Source organism: Sceloporus undulatus, chromosome 6 (assembly GCF_019175285.1).
Source record: "Sceloporus undulatus isolate JIND9_A2432 ecotype Alabama chromosome 6, SceUnd_v1.1, whole genome shotgun sequence".
Taxonomy (NCBI): Eukaryota; Metazoa; Chordata; class Lepidosauria; order Squamata; family Phrynosomatidae; genus Sceloporus; species Sceloporus undulatus.
Genome location: NC_056527.1, coordinates 2184255 through 2208918, shown reverse-complemented (window position 1 = coordinate 2208918; position 24664 = coordinate 2184255). Strand labels below are relative to the sequence as shown.

Below are 24664 nucleotides of genomic sequence, written 5' to 3'. Positions count from 1 at the left end.
CGCCATTCTCACTCTTGCCCTCCAGGGGTCGCTCTCCTCCCGCTTCCCAAACTGACCGCCTTAATTTCTGTCAGAGCGATCTGCGCATGCGCAGCACTCACCTCCTGCCAGTCAGAGAGGGAGGTGCGCGAAAAAGACGAGCGGAAGCGGCTCGCGGCGGCCATGTTTGTTGCTGGCGAGTGGCGTCGCCAGGAGTCCTCCACCCATTTCCGTTCCCCGGGCGCATTTCCGGTGAGGGCTGGCCTTTAAAGGCCGCAGCTGTGGCAGTCGGAGGCGGGAGGGCGGTGATGGTGCGGCTCCGCCTCCTCTGCCTCTTCCTTCGCCGCCTGAGGTGATTCATCCTCGGTCTTTCCTTGCAGCGGCTCCGGAGAAGCGTCGCTCGGGGCAGAGGAGCTTCGTGGGTCCTCCTCGCCCTTCGAGCCTGAGCCGAGCCTTTGGGGCCGAAGGAGCCTTGCCTTGCCTTGCCTCCGAAGGAAGCGCCTCGCAATATTCGTTCGTTAAAGGAGGTAATGGCTGTTCCTTTCTGCCGCGAGGAGGGTCCGGCGCCTCTGCTCCCGAAAGGGATCGAGATAGAGATGGAACGAGGAGGCTGTGGCTCAGAATGGAAGAAGTCGGATAGCCGTGATAGTCCTCGGCATCGAAACGAAAGAGGATGAAATAATCGCCATAGCCCTAATTAAGAAGGACATGAAATTAGTCACAGTCCTAACCCTCATCCAAAGGGAATGAATGTTGTGACCTTCCCTCGCTTTCTAACGCAATTCACTTCTTCTGGCTCCTTTTTGCCCCTTTTCAGAGTCACCTGTTTTTGTGTTGAATTTTTATTTTTGTACAAAATGAAAAATAGACAACAGGAAAAGCAAAACCTTCTCCAACATCTTTGTATTTGGCTCTTTTAACAGTTATCTGTTTTTACGTTGTAATGAGTTAATTCCTTTTAATACACCTTTTTCCTATGATTTTTTAAAAATTGTTTTTTAATGTTGTGGAAGAGTGGGATGCAAATAATAATAATAATAATAATAATAATTGTTTTTTGTTCCATTTTGCGTTGTGTCTGTTGGGGGGATTTCGTTGTATTTCAGAATATTGTGTTATTGAACAGAAGATGAGTGTTTTGTGTTGTAGTTCTTTGCAAAGCGCCATATAAAGCGCCATTTGTTTAAATACATTCTTTATCTCTATAAACACATTTTATGTCTTTAGTATATTTAATTGGTATCTTTAATATGTTTGGCATTTGGATTATGGTGCAAAACACACTGCAGAAATAATCCAGTTCCAGACCGCTTTAACTGCCCTCGGCTGAATGCTAGGGAATCCTGGGAATTGTAGTTTATCAAGACACCAGAGCTCTCCGACAGAGAAGGCGAAATGCCTCACAGAACTACAGTTCCCAGGATTCCCTAGCCCTGAGCCAGGACTGCTAAAGCGGTTTCAAACTGGATTATTTCTGCAGTGCGTTTTGGACCTGTACTGCCTACTTTGTTCTATTTTGCACTATGTCTCTCTCTCTCTCTCTCTCTCTCTAGGTTTAAATTGTATTTTAATACAGTACTGTATTTTAGATTACTGAATAGTACATAAACGTTTTCTGCATCTGTTTGTAAAGTGTCACATACACGGATGGCACTGTATAAATAAACTGTGATCATAGTAATTGTTATTTTTGTTATTTTATTGATTTAAAGTATTTATTTGTTTATAATTTTTCTCATTACAGGACAAGGAAGGGAGCAAGTAAGGCAGCAGCAGCAGCAACGGTGTTTTCCCAGAAGGCAAGGGAATAGGCACCAACCCATTGAGCTCTGGAAGAAGTTTCCACAGGAGAAGTTGCCCTTGAGCTGAAGGAACTGCCTCTCCCATCCATCCATCCATCCATCCTCAGCCAGGCAAGAAGGATAAAAAGGGCTGATCTGTGAGGCTTCTTCAGGGTTGGCAACATGTTCAGCTGGCTGGGCCACGATGACAAGCGGCGGAAAGACCCAGAGGTCTTTCAGACTGTGAGCGGAGGCCTCAAAAAGCTGTACAAAACCAAGCTTTTGCCGCTGGAAGAGTATTACAAGTTCCATGAGTTTCATTCCCCGGCTTTGGAAGATGCGGACTTTGACAACAAGCCAATGGTCCTTCTGGTGGGGCAGTATTCCACAGGGAAGACCACCTTCATCAGGTAAAGTCTGCTGGTTCTTCGCATTCCTTAGATGGAAAGGATGGTAGGACCAACACTGGTAGGAACAGGTGACTCTGTGAGAGCTTGAGTATCTACTAGTGTGTCAGTATCACACTATGCTGTTACAGTGCTATTGGCCTGTTACAGACTGCCAAAATAAAGCTGCTTCGGATCTCTTTGGAGTTATGCTATTTAAATGATGCATGGGTCCTAAGAGTCCAGAGGTCGCACCAAAGCCACACTCCATTCCTAAGCACAGGAGTGCAGCTTTGGTGCAGCTTCCAGATTCTTAGGGTGCATGCATCATTTAAACAGCATACCTCCAAAGAGACCCGAAACAGCTTTATTTTGGCAGTCTGTAACAGGCCATTGTCATCATTGTGTGCCTTCAAGTCGTTCCTAGTTTATGGCAACTCTAAGGTGAATCTATCATGGGATTTTCTTGGCAAGATGTGTTCAGAGGAGGTTTGGCATTGCCTACCTTAGAGGCTGAGAGAGTGTGACTTGCCTAAGTTTACCCAGTGGGTTTCCATGGTTGAGCTAGGATTCGAATCCTGCTCTTCAGAGTCATAGTCCAAGACTCAAGCTACTATGCCACACTGGCTTTCCTATTTCACGTTAACTGCTATGGCTGCTTCTTGTGGAATTCAGGGGTTTGTAGTTTAGTGAAAATCCTAAATGCCCCTTCGTAAACTACAAATCCCAGGATTCCACAGGCAGCAGGTGTAGCAGTTAAAGTGGAATGATAGTGCTATAACAGTGTGGTGTGATATTATCCTATGTGTCTGTTTCAGTACAGAATAGAATATTATAGCTGTTCCTCTCGTTTGTAATTGTGATGGTAGAAGTCTCAGTGTATCCACACTGAGGAATTAAAGCAGTTTGAGACCATTTTAACTGCCATGACTTTATGCTACCGGATCCTGGGATTTGTAGTTTGGTGAGCAATTCAGCCTCGCCTGTCAGAGAGCTCTGGGGCCTCGCCACATCGACACATCCCAGGATGTTATAGCATAGAATCATGACAGTTAAAATGGAGCCAAACTGCTTTAATGCTGCAGTGTGGCCACACCCTTCGTTCTTACTCTTCCAAATGCTCTTTCTCATAATTGATTGTTTTCCAAAACTGCGAGTTCACAGGCAATTCTCTCTGGTGAGGCGGACACCCTTAAATACCTCTGTGGTGAGATGTAGACATGCGAAATCCGTGAATTAATCCATGGTAGAATGAAAGGGTTATCAAAATGCTGGCCTCAGCAGTACTCGAGAATAATAAGTCACAGTGATTCTGGAGAGAGCCTTCTTTTGTGGGCTTGGCGTGGCATCTCCCATCTTGTGGGAAGAATGTGTGAGATCATTGAGCCTCTGAGAAAGTATGTGGGCCCTTGGTGGGCATGAAACTGACATGAATTGACAGACCGAGAATGCCAGTAAAACACTTTGAGTGTTGCAGATCTTAAAGGGCTTGTAAAAGATTTAGGCATCCTGAGAAAAAGGTGAATAGCCAAAATTGACTGGTGCTGATCAAGGTACGTCTGAGGGCCACATAATAGAGGGTTGTTTGTTTTTCTGTGAGAGAAAAGTGTGGAACCCTGAGTGCGCATATTCTGAGAAAATGACGGGCGGCTGGTTGGATGTTAGAATGACAAAACATTCATAATTGCAGGATGCTCTGAAGAAGATCAAGCAGTCGGGAGGCTTCAAAGGTCTTCAACTCGGTGCTTAGAAATTCTGTAGTGTGCCTTGAAGTATTTTGCTGTTACCTTGAAACCTTTCCGGAACCGGTCTCAGTTCTGTTTTGTCCTGAATCATTCTGAGGTGTCTCCTGTAGCATGTGGGAATTCTGAGCAAGTTTGTATCTTGGGCACCAGATCTTTTAAGCACCAAGCAACATCCCCACTGACGCCTAAGAATGTAAATTTGTCTTTCCTAAAAATGGATGTTCCCCAGGTGTGTGGTGCTACAAACGCCATATCCTCGTATCTAGCTGGGAGGATGGGATTTTCAGTTCCAGAACTAGTTTGGGGAAAGATGGTATGAGTGCCCAGCCTTGTTTGGAAGTAGTGGGATCCCCAAAAAGGAGGCAGGTGGAACTCAGTACAGAAACAACATCATCCCTGCTGTGCTTTTTTTTTAGGCCTACAGGTTGAGTCTCCCTTAACAGAAATGCTTGGGACCAGGAGTGTTTGGGATTTTGGAATACACTCATCCCTCCACATTTGCTGCTTTGACTTGTGCGGATTTGATTAATCGCAGATTGTATTAATATGTTCTCTCTAGGAATAGCCAGGTCCTCCAGTACAACTCTTTAACCAAAAGTCTCACTGAAGGACCTAGAGATACCTAGAGAGAACACTCCACTGGCCCTTTGTAGCTCCTCCAGCGCAGTTCTATGGTCAATGTCTGGCAGAGGTTGACCACAGAGTTGCCCTGGAGGACCTAGAGATTCCTAGAGAGGTGTTCTCTCAGGTAAAAACATTGTTTGCGTTTTTCCACATTTGCGGGGGTCCTGTGCCCCTAGCCCTAACACAGGTGCAGGGACAAGTGGATTTGCATATATCTAATGAGATCTTGGAGATGGGACCCAAGTCTAAATAAGAAATCCATATATGTTTCATATATACCTTATACACATAGCTTGAAAGTAATTTTATACACATTATTTTATAATGTTGTACATGAAGCAAAGTCTGTGTACATGAAACCATCAGAAAGCAAAGGTGTCACTATTTCAGTCACCCATGTGGACAATTTTGGAATATTTTGGATTTTGGAATTCCAAATCAAGGAGTCTCAACCTGTAGTACCTATTCACTTTTCCATTTTAGGGAGCAAGTGGCATGTGTTCATGTGCCATCCTTCCAACGCAGGATCGCTGTAAGAGGCTTGCTCAGCTGCCTTGCCTTGCGATGGTTCATGCCTGGTTGTCTCTGAATGGGCAGCTCTCTGGTTTGGACGCACCACTTGAGAGTGAAGGTGGAACTCACCTGACTAAAGGCTCCAAGATGCTGAAACAGGTTTATCTCAGTTCAGGAAGTAGCTGTGTGCGTCAGCATGATTTATTGGACATAAAATGTGATTTTGGAGATGGAATTAACATGGAAAAACTGGGCATGAGTTTCTGGTACACCACAAAAAAGAACAATTCAACTTGTTTCAGCAGACATCTTAGCCAAAACGAACAATGTACACATGTGAGATGAAGGAACCAGGTCTGTTAAGCCTTTCATAGCTTAACAAAAACATTGTGAACCTTCTGGAGACCCCTTGATAGTTTCTTCCAGGAATGCTTTTCTTTCTTGCTTTCTTTCACCAGCCTCCACCCTTTCTATAACTTCTGTTTGGTGGCCAGAGTTATAGACCCGTGCTTTTTTGACCCGCTGAAGAAGGCTTCCCTTAACTTGCTGGTCACAGGCAGGCACACCTGGCCCCAGGAGGCTTGGCTAGAGGAGGATTTAATTCTGTCCCAGTCCAGGCTTTATTGCATTGTTTCCTGCAGGAACACTTGCAATCTGACAGTGAATGTCTGTGTTTTTCCAAACCACCTTTACCATCCTCCCAATGCTGATGCTACTAAAACTCTGCCAGTTAGATGGAGGAGGAAATAGAGGAACTCGGCAGCGTAGCAAGACTTTTTTAAGTGAGCCCTGTTGTCAGACTTTGTTAACTGAGGCATGCCCTTGTTCTGTATTCCATTCTTCTATAGAATTGTACTCCAAGAGGGCTCATATTTCACTGCAGAAGAATTATACCTCTGTTAGGGTTGGACTGCAGAATTCGCATGGTTGCTAAACTGAATTTAGTGCTGGGCTATACTTAGTCATCTCCCTCCCTGATTTCTCCTTAGGAGATCAGGGTTTGGTTCCCTGTTTGGCCATGGAAACCCACTGGGTGACCATGGGCAAGTCACACACTCTCAGCCCCAGAAAGAGCCCCAAGATAGGGTCGCCTTAGCATCACTGTCAGTTGGAAATGTCTTGAAGGCACATGGCAACATACTGCTACAGACCAATCTATCTCAACCATAGACGACATGTAAACAGGATGTAATGCTTTCTGCAAACTGGGGAGTGTACTCTATAAAGTTGAGCTTCTCAACCCTTGGGCATCAGATGTTTTGAACTTCATGTCCCAGAAGTCCCAGCCAACATGGTTAATAAATCAGGGATTTTGGGAGTTGATGTTCACTGCATCTGAAGGTCCAGAGGTTGAGAATCATTGCTCTAGGAGAGTGTACTGTCTCTAATTTCTGTGTCCTATAGGAACGTTGTAACCCTATTGTGACCTTTCCCTACTTGCTGGCTATAGGCATAATTGAACAGGATGCAATGCCCCATAAGAGGCATAAGAATGCAGTATACCCATGGTTTCATGGGGAATATAATGATGGTAGTATAGTAAATATGCTCATTTGGATCAAATGGTGGAGGCCATTTGTATATCATAACAACCTTCTGCAGACATATTGGACAATAGCTCTCACTGTTCTTGGCCAGAATGGATTATGGGAGTTGTTGTTCCCCACATCTGGAGGCCATTGGATCAGTGGAGGCTATAAGATGATTTGTTTAAATTCTGTTTGAATTGTTGTAATGCATTCTTATGTAGGGCTGCCTTTGAAGAGTGTTTGGAAATTTCAGCTGGTCCAAAGAACTGCCGCTAAATTATTAACTGGGGTTGGCTACAAGAAATGCACAGCTCCCTTGTCTTTGACAGTTCCACTGGCTGCTGGTCTGTTCCAGGCACAATTCAAAGTGCTGACTGTGACCAATAAAGCCATATGTGGACCCTATCATGGGTTTTTCTGGGGCTGAGAGAGTGTGACTTGCCCAAGGTCACCCAGTGGGTTTCCATAGCTCAGCAGAAAATTGAACTCCGATCTCCAGAGTCATAGTCCAATGCTTAAACCACTACAACATGCAGAGGTAAGAATAAATATAGTACTATTAATACAACATGTTATATAATAATATACTGTATTTTAATAAGTAGTTTGTACATCAAATCATGTAAATTATATATGACTTGCTTACATGAACCATTTAAGCTCTAGCCAAAAAACTCCCAGGACAGCTTCTAAAATGAATTCAACCAAAATGAATTCAGGCTTGTAGTTGAACTAGATGCAGCAGCATACAAGGGGAAAGGGATGTGGAGGGAAGAAGAGAGAGGTTAACTTCAGTGGCTGTTTGGCCCAGGTGCCATGGAGGTGCACCTGGCTAGTGTTCTTCAAAGACTAACATAATGTTTGGGCACATCATCCAAACTTGTCTTTCTCTTGACACATAAGATAAAGTCCTTAAGTTTGATCCTGTGTTGATACCAGTGGCTTTCTCTTGGAACAGTTTCACTACAACACCTCTATAAAAGCGAACTCTGGCCTGGGAAAATAAATAAGGGGAGCTGAGAGAGGCTTACAGGGTACTTTAAGCTCTTTCTTCATTAAAGCTGTAGTAAAATTTCCTTTCTTCGTTAAAGCTGTAGTAAAACCACTGAGCTTAACTTCAAGGAACCAGAATAGTGTTGTTGTTGTTTTTAAAGAAACTCCAAAGCACCATAAGATTTGGGAGAGTGGGCTTCATTGCCTTTCTTCTAGTGCTTAGAAACAAACCCCAAGGGAGGAAAAACACGTGGATAAGCATAACGGAGGAAGGGTGGTAATCACACTGGCAGCACCTTTCCTGGGGATAAGTGACCTTGAACAATCCAGGCCTTTCTACCTGCTTCTGCTTTGCTGAAACCTAACCCTCCGACCTAAGAGCCAAGTACAGAATGATAAAGCAGGCTTTTAAATGAAAGTGCAAGTCCTTATACACTAGACTTTGTTCTGGGAAAGGAATTTTTTTAATGGAGGACTTTGAGGGAGGGAGCATTATGTGTAAAACCAGGTGAGAAGTGGCATGAGTAAACCCATGTTTCCTGGTCTTCATCTTAAAATAATCCCCCACCAAAGTGTTATACGGACTTATCCCAGTTAACAAAGTCTCTGACAGTGAAGCTCCATTTTGCATTGCCTTTTAACACCTGTGCAGCACCCCTTTTTTCCTTGTCCTCTGCCTAGTTGGATGTTTTTAGCAGCATCAGCAATGGTTGACTGGAGAAGCAGAGGCATTTGGTGTCAGACTGCAACAGCATTTCTGCAGTAAACAATACTGTACAATAAAGTTAGGGCAAGTCATCCTCTCAGTTTCAGAGGATGGCATTGGCAAACCCTCTCCAGAAACTTACAAGAAAACCCCATGATAGGTTCACCTTAGGGTTGCCAGAAGTCAAAAATGGCTTGAAGGCACACAACAACAACAACAACAAAGAGATGGGAAAGAATGGGATTCTCCTCTAGCACATCCTACAGTGCCTTGTGTACCTGCCTACAACAGGGAAGGTAAACAGCAGCTGCCCCTAGAATCACTCGGTGAGCATGCGTGGACGGCAAAGCAGAGAGAAAAGGGGAGCGCAGAGAAGCTTGCCTCATCTCTAGCATGTTACAAGAGCAGAGATCTAGAAGTTTGGCCACCAAAATGAAAATTATAAGACAAGTGGAGGCTGGTGAAAGAAAAAAATCATCCCTGGATGCATCTTGGGAGAAGCCTTCAAGTGGTCTCTTGAAGATTCAAACCTGTTTTTCTTTACTTATACGGAAGAACTGGGTGCTTCCTTTCAATTGTGCATGTTAATTTTGAAGAAAATGTTTGCTGAAACATTAAGTGCTCCTCTTTTATTGTGGCATATGATGCCCACCTCTCAGGAGTGTTTTAGCTGTTATTTATTTGGAATATTGATAGCCCACTCTCCAGCCAGGGATGGATGCGGTGGCTCAGGGGTTAAGATGCTGACTCTGATGATCGCAAGCTCGGCAGTTCAAGATCCAACTGCCACATGGCAGAGGGAGGCTCCCATCACTGGTCCCAGCTTCTGCCAACCTAGCAGATCAAAAGCATACAAAAGTGCAAATAGATGAATAGGTACCAATTCGGTGGGAAAGTAACAGCGTCCTGTGCAGACATGACTGCGGAGTCATCTTTGACAATGCTGGCTCCCTTGGCTTAGTAATGGCCACATACAGTCGGACATGACTTGACAACCTTGTCAAAGGAGAAACCTTTCCTTTCAGCAACAAAGGCTCCCAGAGTGGTTTACGGATTGTTAACTAGACAGTTGTGTACCCTCAGGCTTACAGTCTAGAAATACATGATGCAAAAGAAGAAGAGAATAGCACTGGGGAAAGGATTCAAGTCCAGCAGATACTGCTGGTTTGTCTCTCCTTCCAAGGCCAGAGTGGTGGCAGTTGGAATGGAGGGGCTTTCCATTTCCTCTGGGCCTAGGCATGGTGGAGCTGTGCCTGCCTCTCCTTCTCTCCCTCCAAGGCCATGGTGGTAGCAGTTAAAATGGAAGGAGGGCCTTCATCTTCTTCTAGACCTAGGCATGGTGGAGCTGTACTTGCCTCATCTTTCCTTCCAAGGCTAGGGTCGCCAGCTATTGATTCCTGGATGGCAGGGCAGATTGATTTGATGGCCTTTGGCAGCCCTTCCTGTGTTATTTCATTGAGCCTCCCAGACTTAACCTTCCCTGCATAAATGATTACCAGAGTTCTCGCCGTCACCAGAGATTAGCAACTGTCCAATTTGTTAAAGTAGCCTTGTTTCTTCGGTTAAAAAAAAAAACACAACCCCACTTTATCCAGGGCTGACTTTAAAAATGCATTGTCTGTGTGTCTCCTGCTGTTTCATTCCTGTCTTCTCCATTTATGCGGGAACACAATAGCCGAGACATAGTGGAATCTTCTTTGGTGGGGAAGCAAATCCTCCAGACTACAATTGGACTTCAGAGATGCAATTAAAGAGAGTCGGGGCTCCATCCCTGTGTTTTAATGAGAGCTCTCTGTCTGCTGAGCCAGGGATGTGGGTGAGAACGGGCGCAGTGTGGGAGACCTGGCAGAAGTTTTACAAATGTAATTAATGGGCTGTCAGGGGCATCCAGGGCTTAAGGGATCTAGTTGAGATCAAGGTGAGAGGTTAAATGAAATTGTCCATGTCTCAAGCAGTCAATATTTGGTGGAGGAATACTTTTTTTTTTTTTTTTTTTTTTGGATGTAAAAGGGTTGGGGTTTTTGGAATGATAGTTCCCAGAATCCCCCAGCCATGGGAACTATCATCCAAAGAATACCCAACCCTTTTTCAAATTCCACAGAAGCTTTTTTCCCCTATGAAACAGCAAAGAAGGGAGGCCAACTGTGTTGAAGGTTGGTCAGTGAAGCAAGACTAGCAGACTGACCGTCTGGTTCCAGGGAATTCATCTTTTACTTTCTTTGATGGCATGCCCAAAAGACATTTCTCTTTGACAGCTGAGGGGTCTTCTCTAAAGTGAGCTGGTGTTTGCATTTCTCTTCTACCTGCACTGTCTTCCTCCTCATACTTCTGGGGTGTATCTACACAATTAGTCAGTCTTCCACATTTTCAGCTTTGACTTTTGCAGCTTTGATTATTCGTGCATTTTAATTATTATTATTATTATTATTATTATATTTCCTGCTTTTCCCTTTGGATCAAAGCAGGATTACAGCAGTAAAAACATTATAAAATACATAATTCAAAAACATCAATCAGAGAAATAAAAGGGAAAAGGAGAAAGTTGTTTCAGTGTTGTTCAGTCATAAGGATTGAGTCATATATTCAGATGTACAAATCAGATTAGAGGAGATCCGTTGGATAGGCCCACTGGAAGGGATCTGTCTTCAGTGCCTTTTTGACGGCTTCCAAGGAAGTGATAAGACGGACCTCATCTGGTAAATTCTTCCAAAGTCTAGGGGCCATCACAGAAAATGTTCTACAAGAGGTAGTTTTCAACCTGGTTTTGGGGTGTTCCAATATTTTTGTGCCAGATGTCCTGAGAGTGCGGGGCGGATTATGTAGGGAGAGGTGTTCCCTTAAGTAACTTGGGCCCAGGCCATGTAGGGCTTTATAGGTAATAACCAACACTTTGTATTGCGCTCGGAAGCTAATCGGCAGCCAATGTAGAGATTTCAACACTGGTGTAATGTGCTCTGATTCGGTGTCCTGGTGATCAGTCTGGCTGCAGCATTCTGAATCAGTTGGAGCTTCCGAACTTGGTACAAAGGTAGCCCCATGTAGAGCACATTACAGAAATCTAGACGAGAGGTTACCAGTGCATGTACTACTGTTTCAAGGTCCCCCTGAGCCAGGTAGGGATGTTCTCTCTAGGAATCTATAGGTTCACCATTATGACTCTATGGCCAACGTTTGCCAGAAGACAGAGATTCCTAGAGGCAACACTTCTCTGGTTATTTGTAGGTCTTCCACCACAATTCTATGGTCAATGTCCAGCAGATGTTGCCCATGGAGTTGTACTGGGGGACCTAGAGAAGTGTTCTCTTCAGTTAAAAAAGAAAAGTATTTGTGGTATTTCCACTTTCATGGGGGTCCTGCGTCCTAACCCCAGTGAATGTGGAAGGCCCACTGCATAGCCATTCCACCTCACTTTAATGACTCTGGCTTCATCCTATGGAATCCTGGGATTTGTAGTTTAGTTCATAGAATTCCCTGATAGTTTGCTGTGGTTCCAGGGAGTGGGGGGTGGACTAGAGCTCTAAAGAGAGAATTCGTAAGAACCTCAGGAAACCACGTATTCCAAGCTTCCACAGGATGAGAGCCATGGCAGCTGAAGTAGCATCAAAGCACTCTAACTAAGAGATGTGGATAGACCCCAGGAGTCTTTCAAATTAGTTTTTCTAGGTTTTTCAGGCCATGTGGCTGTGTTCTAGAAGAATTTATTCCTGATGTTTCACTTGCATCTGTACCTGGCACCTGCAGAGACATCTTCAGAGTCTTTCAGATTGTATTCATTGTGAAGTTTGATGCGCCATTTCTTTGTTTTTAAAAAGCTTTGGACACAATGAACAGGATCCTAACTGCGTATTCAACACAGCTACCTTTGCTTGCGTAGGGCAGATCAGTCAGATGGGGGACAGCACACAGTCGATCGTCATTGACTAATGCACTGTATACTGCAGCCGCTGCTTAGAATAGCTCTGGCGTCAATCCATAACCCATAAAATAAACACCAGTGGGCTGCAATGGTACAAGCTGTCAACTGCATAGGATGCATTGAGCCTTGTTGTTTCCAGAAGGTGGACAAATTACTTTCTTGGAGGTGGGATAATTTACCTCCAGAGAGAGAATGGCTGTTGAACCAGAATGGTATAAACCAGTAACATATTCATAGCTGTAAATAGAGCTGTCAGACTGAAAGCTGGAGAGGGCTCCTGTACCTTTAATGGTTACATAGAAGAGGGAGTTTAGGCAGGTGTTGCTTGTTACCTGGTTGCATGACAAGCAACATCTGCTGACATTCCCCCTTCTATACAACTATTAAACGAATAGGAGCTCTCTCCAGTTTTCATTATGGCAAGCCTAGCCATAAACCAGGGATGGGCAACTTCACAGGGGTCAATCCCCTTTAACCCTCCCATGGGTTGCACTCCTTTCAAATACCTCTGTCTTTGTTGGAGTCCTTCCCAAAATGCTAAAAAAAATAAAACAATTAAAAGCCTCAGCCTGCAGCCAATAGATAGCAAGGAGGACGCCCATCTCCCTTTGCTGAAAAGTGAGTTTCAGAGCCTGGGAGCAGCCACCCAGAAGGTCTTCTCCTCTTTTTCCAGCAAATGTACCTATGAGGGTGGTGTGACAGAGAAGTGCCTCTGCAGAGTATTTCAAAACATGAGCAAGCTTATATGGGACAAGGTAGTCCTTCAGATCAGCTAGACAGAGCTGTACAGGTCATAACCAGCACTTTGAATTGTGTCCAGAAATGGACAGGCATCCAATAGAGCTGTTGCAGCAAGGGAGTTGTCTGCTCCCTGCAGCCAGCCCCACTTCACAGTCTGACTGGAGTTCTTTGGACCAACAGAAGGCTCTAAACAATTTTCAAAGGCAACCCCACATAGAGTGTGTTGTTGTTATTGTGTGCCTCCAAATCTTTTCCGACTTACGGCAACCCCAAGACGAACCTAGCACAGGGTTTTCTTAGCAAGATTTGTTCAGAGGAGGTTTGCTGTTGCCTACCCCTGAGGCTGAGAGCATGTTTCATGCCCAAGCTGGGAGTTGAACCATGGTCTCCAGAGTCACTTGATTTTATTTTATTTATTATGGTATGTATACCCTGCTCTTCAGCCCTGAAGGCTAACAGAGTGGCTTACAATTATTATTATTATTTTTAATTAGACGCTTCCCTGCCTTCAGGCTTACAATCTAAAAAGACACGACACAAAAGGAGAAGGGAATTTGGGGGGGGGGGGGGGGGGATCAGGTCCAGGTCCAGCAGTTCTTCTCTGAGGCCTGGACCAAGGCAGATGGACCAGAGGGAGGGTTCTGCTTCTTAAGGGTAGGACTGATGGCGTTGGGCCTGTCTTTTCACTCCTTCCCAGGCTGGATGGAGACAGATGCCATGGAAGGAGGACTCTTCTTCTTAAGGAAGAACACTCAAACCATTACACCATGCTGGCCCCATAGAGTGTGTTACAATAGTCCAGTTGGGATGTAACTAAGGCATGGGTCATTGTGGCCAGATGTGATATTTCTAGGAGTGGGCAGAGCTGGTGCACAAGCCTTAACTTTGCAAAGGCACTGAGATATCCCCCTCCCCCAAAACACAGCCCGGGTGGAAAGGCTGGAAATCAATCCTAAATGTCCTCAATGTGGAAAGGAGACATGTTTCTCAAAATTGCAATGGACTAGGAGTCAGGTAGAGCCAGCATGGTTTAAGTGTTGGACTCCAAGGGACCTGGGTTTGAATCCCTGCACAGCAGTGGGAACTCACAGAATGATCTTGGACAAGTTATGCTTGCTCAGCCAAAGAAGAAGGCAAGGGCAAACCACTCTGAACAATCTTGCCCAGAAAACCACAAGGTAGGTTTGCCTTAGAGTTACCATAATTTGGAAATGACCAGAAGACACACACACACAGTAACAACAGCAACAACTAAAGTAGCATAGTGCCAGAATTAGTGTCATTACTGGCATATGTTCACTGATGCTTAAGTCACTATCCCACAGTTGTGGCATTCCTATTCTAACTGCCATGTCTCAACCTATGGAATCCTGGGATTTGTAGTTTGGAGAAGAACTGGGAATCCTCTGACAGAGCTCTAGTGCCTCACCAGACTCCTAATCCTAGGATTCCATAGGATGATCTATAATTTGTGGTGTGAAAGGCACTGTAGACAGAGTTCCTTTACGCTTTGTGACGTTCACCAAATCATGAAAATTGGATTTTAAACACAGCACCTGTCGGTCTTACAGAAGTTGTGTCAACCTGCATAACAGATTGGCTCATCATTTATCTCTTTGTAAAGTGCCTGTCCTTAATGAACAATTTTAAATGATAACTGTTAATTATAAAAGTGAGAGTGCCTTCTTTGATTCTATCAGGCTATCAGAAGTTATTTTTCTGAACAGCAACATCCTGTTAATATTTGTATGGAGTTCTCTGAGGGAGTATCTCTAGACCTTTCCGGGGCATTTGTCACCCCACAGCTCTTACCCATGCTGGCTGTCTTCACAGTTGCTTCGATACCAATATGCACTAAAAACCCAGATTAAGTTAGAAATTATTTGATGGCTCACAACACACACACACACACACACACACACACACACACACACTACTGTATTGCCTTGCTGGTTTTTAATCTGTTTGTAATACATTTTTAAATTTGTGTGTCGAAAGACTGGTAGCTCTTGCCATTCAGTCTCTTTCCCATTCCACTGAGTGATGCCCTGATCCTTCTTACTCTTTCTTTGTGTTTGCAGGTACCTGCTTGAACAAGACTTTCCAGGAATGAGGATTGGACCAGAGCCTACAACTGACTCCTTCATTGCTGTGATGCAGGGGGATGTGGAAGGCGTCATCCCCGGGAATGCTCTGGTTGTGGATCCCAAACGGCCCTTCAGGAAGCTCAATGCCTTTGGTAATGCCTTCTTAAACAGGTTAGTATACGGAGCTGCTTCGGGGATCAGGTACAGCCGTACCTTAGTTGACGAAGCAGATGTCTTCCTCAGCCTGACTTCTTCAAAAAGTATTTTTTTCTACTCTATGGAATCTGCCAAGTTCTCCTTCAGCAACACCGTTCAAATCAGCTGGGTTTTTTTTCTTGCCAGTTTCTTCACTGTCCAGCTTCACATCCTTACATAAAAATTGGGAAAATGGTGGTACGGATGATTCTGATGTTTGCTATTTAATGATGCATCTTCACACTTGAGGATTTCATCTAGTTCCTTCATAGCTGTCCTTCCATGTCTTGGCCTTCTTCTGATTTCTTGACTACATTCCCTATTTTGATGCCTGAGCCAAGTGTAGAAAATCTTTAACCATTTCAGTGCCTTCCTCAAGCACTTTAAATTTACCTAAATCTCTTGTGGTCATTATTCTTTGATAATATTCATCTATAGCTTTATTTTTCACTTTCTTAACTTTCATCAGTAGACCTTCCAAGTCTTCGCTATTTTCTGCAGGCAATATGAGTAAAGCACCAACAGATGTCTGGCCTATATTAATGTATCTCTATTATAATCTGTACAATATATCTGCTAACCCAAAACAGGAACAACTCTTATTTGAACTAAGGCAAAGAAATTGCCTGAAAGGCTGGAAGTAAAAGTTCTGCTCAAAAAGTTAACTTTGAGAAGGTCACAGCAGGCCAGCATTAAACGCAGCAACAACTAATCACCTTTGCAACTCACCTGCCCAGCTTCTCAGTCCGTCTGCTGCTGCAACGGATTTACTCTGCTCAGCCCACAAGTCAAGTATAAAAAAGCCAGCATGCATGCAAAATCTCATTGATAGGATTATTATAAATTCGCAAGTTAAACAGTCAGTTTCAACAGTAAGTCTTCATCGAGTTCATACAAGTCCATATTGCCTTCTAATTCCTCAGGAAAAATCTGGAGGTCAAACTTTGTGAGGAATAGCAGAGGGAGCTGGGTTTTGTTTGGCCTGAAGAATAGAAAATAGAGAGTTTATGATAGCCATGTTTAAATATCTGAAGGACTGTCTTATAGAAGACAGAGTGAGATTGTTTTCTAGAGATGAGAGAAGCATCAAATACATTCAAGTTACAAGAAAAGAGATCTTAACATTAGAAATAACTTCCTGACAGTTAAGATCTGTGATAGACTCTGCTACATTGGTGGTTTCTAAACAGAAGTTGGATGGCTACTGAGGATGCTGTGGATTCCTGCATGGCAGTGGTTTGGCCTAGGTGGCCCCTGGGGTATTTTCCAAGTGCAGTTCTCACCAGTATGAAAACAAATACTAACCGAAGAGCTAATTTTCCTATAAAGAAATCACCACTGAATGTTCATGTTCCTACTTGCCAGGCAGGGTATAATAGAAGGGGTGGGACAAAGGCCTTTGGTCAAAATCAACAACATAATGCTGCTCCAAACATTTGTCATCACTCTTCCTTTCTTTGCCCTTGATGAGTCAACCACTCTGCCATCTGTATTCACAGCCACCTCTGGAGTTCCTTGAAGAAGGATTGAACCTGCCCTCCAACTCTCCCAGTTTGGCAAAGACAGTGCTTTGTCGTCTCACTTTTTCAGCTGCCTTTAAAATGTCCTTGTTTCTCTCTCTTTCTCCTACTTTCTCCTTTTGTCCTCAGCTTGCTTCAGTTGCTGCAGACTGAATTAAGCGTGCAAAAGTCTTTTGCACTCATTTAACTCAGGAAGGAGGGAGAAGGGGCAGAATCTCGTCCTTCCCAGCCAGCTCAGGCAAAAGCAAACTGCTTCATCATCTCCTAACTCGTTCCTCATAAATAACGTTTGCCATCTGAACCACACTCTGATGTTGCTTGGCTGCACTTGTCCTGCTTTTCATCTGTGAAATGTTGGAGGGCTGGAGGGCATACAGTCAGTTCACCTGTATGCTTGGCTCAAACCTCACCAGTAAGTGTTTCACTATAATGGACTGAAAGAGCATCATCACTTCCTCAGGCTGGTGTCCTCTGGAGGACTGTAACTCCCATAGTCCCCAAATACTGGGATGATTCAGTATCTCTGGACTGCCAGATGAATGTGCATGTAAATTGTAGCACTCTGTGTGTGTTCTGCTTCATCTCTTTCTTTGAAATTAACATGAATATGGAAGCTGTGTTTGCTCTTTTTGCCTTCGACCATACATTACTTTGATTGTAAAATTGGAAGGGACCCCAAGGATCACTATAGAAGGAGAAGACAAACAGGGAGACTGGGATCAAGCCAGGCAAGAGAACAAATGAGAGACAGGGTGATTTCAAACCTGAACTCTCCCTAGAAGCCTAAATGAGTCCATCGCCCTCTGGACACATCATGAGAGAACATGGCTAATTGGGAATAATGCTCAGCGAAATGGAAGGCAGCAGGAGAAGGGGAAAGTTGTATTACAGATTGATTCTATCAAGGAAGCTATGGCTGCCCTGAGTTAGCAATTCCTGTGAAGGAAGGGCTTTTAACAGGTTGGTACAGTGCTCTTTTGAAATGTGTTCTTAAACTGCCTTTTCATTTAAGAGTGTTTTAATCCTATAGGAAGTTTAATTATGCTTTTAAGGTCCTTCTGCATATTGTTAACCTGCACCTGCTTTTTATCTGTCCGCTTTATTTTTCTTGTGAGATGCCTTCAGGACTCCAGTTCTGGGGGAAAAGAATGGGGTATCAGTTAAATAATTTTAAAGCTCTGAATTTTTGCCAACTGTTCCTGGTTAAAATTTACATTGGAATCATCCGAAAAGACCTAGCTGGGCCTGATTCATTCCCAGCCTGAACATTATCTGTGTTATCTTTCTGCTTCATTCGTTATGGTGAAATGTTCCTGATTCTCTTCCATTTTCTTAGATTTGTCTGTGCTCAGCTGCCAAACCCAGTACTTGAGAGCATCAGTGTGATTGATACTCCTGGGATCCTGTCGGGGGAGAAGCAAAGAATTAGCCGAGGTAAAGTGCCAGGCGCTTGCTATTGTTGCTATGTGCCTTCAAGCCAGCTCAGACTTATGGTCACCCTCCCCTAGGGTTCCTTTGGCCAGATTTCTTCAGAGGAGGCTTGCCATTGCTTTCTTCAAAGACTGAGAGAGTGTGACTTGCCTAGGTTCACTCAGTGAGTTTCCCTGGCTGTCTTTAGATATCTGAGGAGATGTCATGTAGAAGAGAGAATGAGCCTATTTCCTGGTGCCAGATTTTGGTTTTATAATTTTTTAAAAAAATTAAAAATACCTTCATGCAATTAAAAAAAGAAACAATGACAAATGAAATGGAAACCATTTCTCCCAAAATGGGATTCAAGGCGATAAAACTTATATTAAACAAATAGAACATTAAGTACATTAAACACACTTTTTTAAAAGAAAAGGGATTTTGAATAAACATTAGGAAGAACTTTTTGTTAGAACTATTTTGACAGTGGAATACAGTACTTCAGAAAGTGGTTAAATGATTTTAAGCGTCAAACATCCACTTCTCTGGATGTTTTTAACAGTGGATTCCTGCATGGCAAGGAGTTGGACTATATTATTCTTGGGGATCCTTGCAGCTCAATGAATTGATTGATCCAATTCCTACTCGTCTTCTAATCTCTATAGCTCCCTCCTTTCTGCCCTCGCTTCTCCATATCTTCAATCTCTCTCTCTACAGGCTCCTTCCCTTCGGACTTCAAACATGCTCTCATTTCCCCAATTCTGAAAAAACCTTCTCTTGACCCCTCCTCTTTCTCTAGCTATCGTCCGATTTCTCTTCTCCCCTTTCTTTCTAAGGTCTTGGAACGGGTTGTCTATTCGCGCTGTCTTGAGTTTCTTGAAGCCAACTCCATTCTCGATCCCTTTCAGTCTGGCTTCCGCCCAAGGCATTCTACAGAGACAGCTCTCACCAAGATCTTGAATGACCTTTTACAGGCCAAGGCTAATGGCCTCTACTCTGTTCTCATCCTTCTTGATCTGTCTGCAGCCTTTGACACCGTTGATCACTATCTTCTAGTTGATATACTCTCTGACCTTGGGTTCTCAGACTCTGATCTTGACTGGTTTCAATCTTATTTGTCTGGCAGATCTTTTGCAGTGGTTGCAAGCGGTCAGACTTCTTCGCCTGTTCCTTTATCTGTTGGAGTTCCCCAGGGCTCTGTTCTGGGTCCCCTTCTGTTTTCTCTCTACACACTGTCCTTAGGAAAACTCATCAGCTCTTTTGGTTTTTCCTACCATCTGTATGCCGATGACACCCAGCTGTATCTTTCCGCCCCTGACCTTTCTCCAAGGCTTGAACAGCAAGTTTCGTCCTGCCTCACAGCTGTCTCGCAGTGGATGTGCCATCAGTGTTTGAAGCTCAACATGTCCAAGACGGAGCTTCTTGTCTTTCCTCCTAAGCCCACCCTTCAACACTCCTTTTCTGTCTCTGTGGACAACATTTCTATTCAACCAGTCCAGCAAGCCCACAGTCTTGGTTTTATCTTTGACTCTTCTCTGTCGTATATCCATCAGATCCAGACCACAGCCAAGGCTTGTAGATTCTTTTTGTACAACATTGCCAAAATCCAACCATATCTCTCCGCTTCTACTGCCAAGATCCTGGTCCATGCCCTAGTGATCTCATGACTTGATTACTGTAACGTCCTCCTGGCCGGGCTTCCTCTTTCTCACCCTCCGTCCTTTAATTCTGTCCAGCATTCAGCTGCACACATTATCATTCCACCCACCGCTCTGACCACATCTCTTCTTGTTGCATTCCCTTCACTGGCTCCCCCTCCTTTCCGCATTCAGTATAAGCTCCTGCTGTCCACGTTTAAAGCCCTCCATGGACTGGCCCCTCCCTACTTATCAGACCTTCTTTCTCCTCATCTTCCCACTCCGTTTGTTCCTCCGTTCTGGGTAGTCAAGGCTCTGCTGTCTTAGCCCAGATTTCCCTGCCCCATCCCGGATTCGCCCCTTTTCACCTCTCTGCCCCTCACTCCTGGAAACCTTCTTCCCCCACGAGCAAGAGCCATATCACTTCTTTAACCAGCTTCAAACGGAGTTGAAAAACCATCCCTGTTCAGAGAAGAAGCCTTCCCAGGCATTGCATAATTGTCCACTTTACTATGACTGTTCTTGTGGTGCCTGTTTACTGAAACCATTTCCTGTATTGCTTATTGTACTGTATATTGATTATCCTACTTGAGAGTATGTATTTTCCCTGGAGGAAAAATGATATTAACCATCCATTATGAAAGCCTCGCCTCCCTCCGGTCCATCTCCCTTGGTCCAGGCCTTGGTTAGATGAGGTATAGAGAGGAACTGCTGGGACCTCTTACCCCTTTCCTCCACCACCCCCTTCTCCTTCTGTGTCTTGTCTTTTTAGATTGTAAGCCTTGAGGGCAGGGGAATCGTCTAACTAAAAGATTGTATGTACAGCGCTGTGTAAATTTACAGCGCTTCTATAAAATAAAGGATAAATAATAATAATAATAATCCTTCCAAAAATTACACAGCACTTCAATTATGCTCAGCACAACACCACCACAATCCAGGCATTAGTTATGACCACACCCTGTTTGCTGTGTCAATTTGGCTTGGCTCCATTCACCATTGTGGCTTTTATTTTGGTACATTTAATGACATTATTATACCTCTGGCTCACAGAATCACTTCCTGTTTTTAATGTTCTATAGGTGCACCCACACCCACATGACCCTCAGATAGGAATCACAGTGGGAAGATAAATGTAAAAGTATAAGTCCGGGAAAACAATAGAAAAATAGTGTTTTATAGAACACTTTCCCCACAGTAATTTGATTGTTGCCAGTTAAAATATTCTGTCAGGTTTAAGCCGGAATGAAAACTTGGATAGAAAATAAAAAAACCATGGACATCTGCCCAATCTACTAGTCCCATGTGACGATATGTCAATTTGTCTATGTCAACCTTTGATTCTTTGATGCATTGTAAATCCCATCCCCAGGGTGTGCTAAAACACTAAAATAGGCACACACAGGAAATATGAATTACAATAACTTCCAAAAGGTTTTGATTGCAGACGATGCCCAACTCAGAGTGCAGGAGGTCTTCCACAAGGCCATCTATGGCGTTTTGATCCTCAGTGCCTATGCTGGCTCTGAGCATCATTGTAATTTGGAAAAGTAACTTTTTTGGTCTTCGTGCCACACTTAGGGCAAGGGCTCACAACTTTTCCTTCATATTTTTTCAGACTTGGGAAAGCATTTCAAAAATACGAGACGGCTGTGCTTGCTTAAAATGATATAGCTTTACCTTTCAGTGTACTGAGAGCACAGTTGGGGTGCATTGATGGCCTTTAAAGCTTTGGTGGGTTGTTTTGCAGCAGGCGTTTTTGGCTGCAGTTCCCGTCAGCTCTTGGCAAAGATGGCTGGGAGGTTTTGTGTAGTACAGTACAACCCCCATATCTGCAGGGGATACATTTCCTGGACTAGCTATGGCAGTGGTGAAAAACTGTGGATAATAGAAAAAACCATATATGAAATGAATGACAGTGGAATTGACCCATAGCATTGTTGTTTGTTGGGAATGCAGGAGAGAATTCCCAGTAGACACTTCCCTGGCATTTTAGTCCTCCAGGCGCAACTCGGTCTGTGGTCAACGCTCTTCCTGAGCATACCATAGCATCATGGTGGAAGACACAATACTGGATGATTCAAGAGGGATGGGATTTAGATATAGAACACGTTAAAAGCTGTCCTTATTGGGTTTTGCACTGTTTGTTTGAATCACTTTTTTTACTTGCATTCGGATATTTAGGTAGAACACAAACATGTTTATCTCTGGTTTCGATTGTCATTTCCTTGTATGTCATACAGTTTGACTCAACTTGTCCCAGAAACGTAACAAGGCTGGAAAGAAATGTGGGATTTGGCATTATGGAGACTCTGAAGTTCCAAACTATAAGATGACATCTTGTAAAACATATGAGGAAGGAAAGTTTGAGGGAGTTGGGCATGTTCAGTCTAGTAAAGGAAGACGGAGCGGAGGGGGGTGGACGGGGGGGTCCATGATCACATTCTTTCATTGTTTCAAGGACTAACATAGAGGGAGGGGAGGACGATTCATTCTCAGAGCGGGTTAGGACCAGTCTATGGTCACAGCGGAGGGTAAATTTCAATTGAATATGAGAAAGAATCAGACTGTCTTTTATTGTAAGAGTGGTTTTGGCAAAGGACCAGTGGCCTAGAGGGTTGATGGATGGGGTCTCTTTGGATATCTTCAAAAAAGAAGTTGGACACGCTGCCTGCTTGGGATGCTTTAGCTGGAGATATCCTGCACTGAGCATGGGGACTGATCAGTGTCCTTGGAGGGCCTTTCCAATCAATAATTCTATTTATTCTCTTCTGGTCCTACCTCTCCTCTTTGTAAAAACGCTCCTTGAGCCATGTGTATATTGGAATGTGCTCCTGTGTGGCTTTCCCTGTGTAAATGTTAGCCCTGGCCTCGTGGCCCACATTTCATTTCTCTTGGCTGATAAACGACGGACTACACTGCTGTGGGATGCCATTTTCCTGTACTGTCAGAGAATGCTTGCTTTTGCTAGGCTGCTCCCTGCTGGTCATATTATCATTTGAAGAAGAAGAAGAAGGCTGTTCTTAGCCCTGAATTTGGTCTGAATTTGGGCATTTCCACAGCCTTAGAGAAAAGTAACCTAAAAAACAGTAATAATTTTGCAAGTCAACAACAAATGCAAACTATATTTGAACAAATCTTGCCCAGAAAAACCCCCATAATAGGTGCCTTGGGGTCTCCAGAAGTCGAAAACGACAGGCACAGAAACATGCAGCCTCATTAGAGAGGAGGGGATGCCCAGTGGGAAGCTGAAGGGAATATAAAATGTTCAAAGTTAATCCAGAAGTGGATGCACAAGCTTTATTTAAATTCTTTTTTCATGTTGTGCACTGGAGACATGAAAATGTTGGACTGTGACAAACTCTTTCAGATGGATGGCAGGTTTCCATTTAGCTGCCAGACTCAAATGACTACATGCAGAGCTGACAGACAACTGTGGCATCCTCATCAACTCAAGTGCTGGTACGGAATACAAAATCCTCACACACCCAGAACATATTTGCTATTGGGAATCGGGAGGAAATGCTATGGCTTTTTACAATGAATGGATTGTTTTCAAGTGTGTTCTAAATGATTGGATGACTACGGGAAAGTATTTGCCATTGGAAATTGGGGGGGTCTGGGGGTCGTTGTGAGGATTTGGGTATGGGTGGCTTGTTTCAACTTTTGTTTTAAATCAGGGGGTGGAATCTAGAAGGCTGCATGAGGTCAACACCCTCCCACTTACTCTTCCATTGGGAAGATTTTCCCAGGAGACTTTCCAAATCTGAAAAAAGATGCATTCAAGTGAGTGCCACAAAAAGAAAGGATAAAAAAAGAAAGGAGTTGGAGAACAAGGATGAGAACATGCTGTCTTTCATTTGCACTGTGAATTAGTTTGGGGACAAAAGCTGAGGTCCACTGCCCTTTTGCTGAAACACTCCCTGGCGCAGCAGGAATGTTTCAACCACAAGGACAGGATTGTACGTTTTTCGTTCCTATTATGGCTTCAGGAGGAGGAAATGATGCTTGCCTTCTAAATCCCTGAGAGCAGCGTCATGTCAATAGTCTGCTGTAGCCCAAAAATCAGTGTCCTCTGGCAGAGAAATATCAACACCTGCTTACATTTTGTGGAGTAGATAATTTTTTCAGATGCCCCACAGGTGATCTCCACATATAAAACATCTGTGTCTGATCTGTAGCCAAAAAGGAAGGACAGTAGCCAGTTGTAGCTGGTGGCAACGCTGTTCATAGGGGCAAGTAAATGCATTCCTGGCAGATCTCCCCTGGCAGAAAACCTCCATAATCTTGGTGCCACCACCAAAAAAGTCTGACTCTTGTGATCGTCTGCCTGGCCTCATAAAACGGACAGAATGAGAGGCAGGGCTTTTACTGTTAATCACGTGTTATGTTTGGCTTCATAAATACTCTCGTTCCTTCAATCAGCACGGGGAGTATTTGGTCATATTTTGCCCCACAAGTGGCCATTTTATGCCCAGGGGAGATTTTTTTTGCAATTGGAAATGACAGGAAGTATTTTAGCATACTATTTAATCAAAATAAAGTATGCCCAATTTAAAAGCCTTCTACAGTACCCAGTTTAAAGTCAAAAGGGCCTGGCCCCTATTCAGAAGTTGGAAGATTTTTCCTTTTTATATCAGACTAGAGATGTCAAAAATCCTTTGTGTGTTTGTTGGGTTGTGGCCCTTATTTCATAAAGGACACGGATTTTGTTGCTTCATTATATATGATTTAAACTGTGGACAATGGGCCATTTTTTACACAGAAATACATGGCTTAACTTAAATAACTTTAGATCCATACTTTTTATATTGCAAAAAATGTATAGGGCTTTACAGGTCTTAACAAATACCTTGGACATGGTTGTTGTTGTTTGTTAACATGGGAATGGCATTGTCTCCA

At 43.7% G+C, this 24664-nt stretch overlaps 1 pseudogene; it reads left to right on the top strand.

The window, feature by feature from the left end:
* Positions 1 to 234: 234 nt before the first annotated feature.
* Positions 235 to 24664, top strand: part of LOC121934357 — a 67980-nt pseudogene continuing 43550 nt past the window's right edge.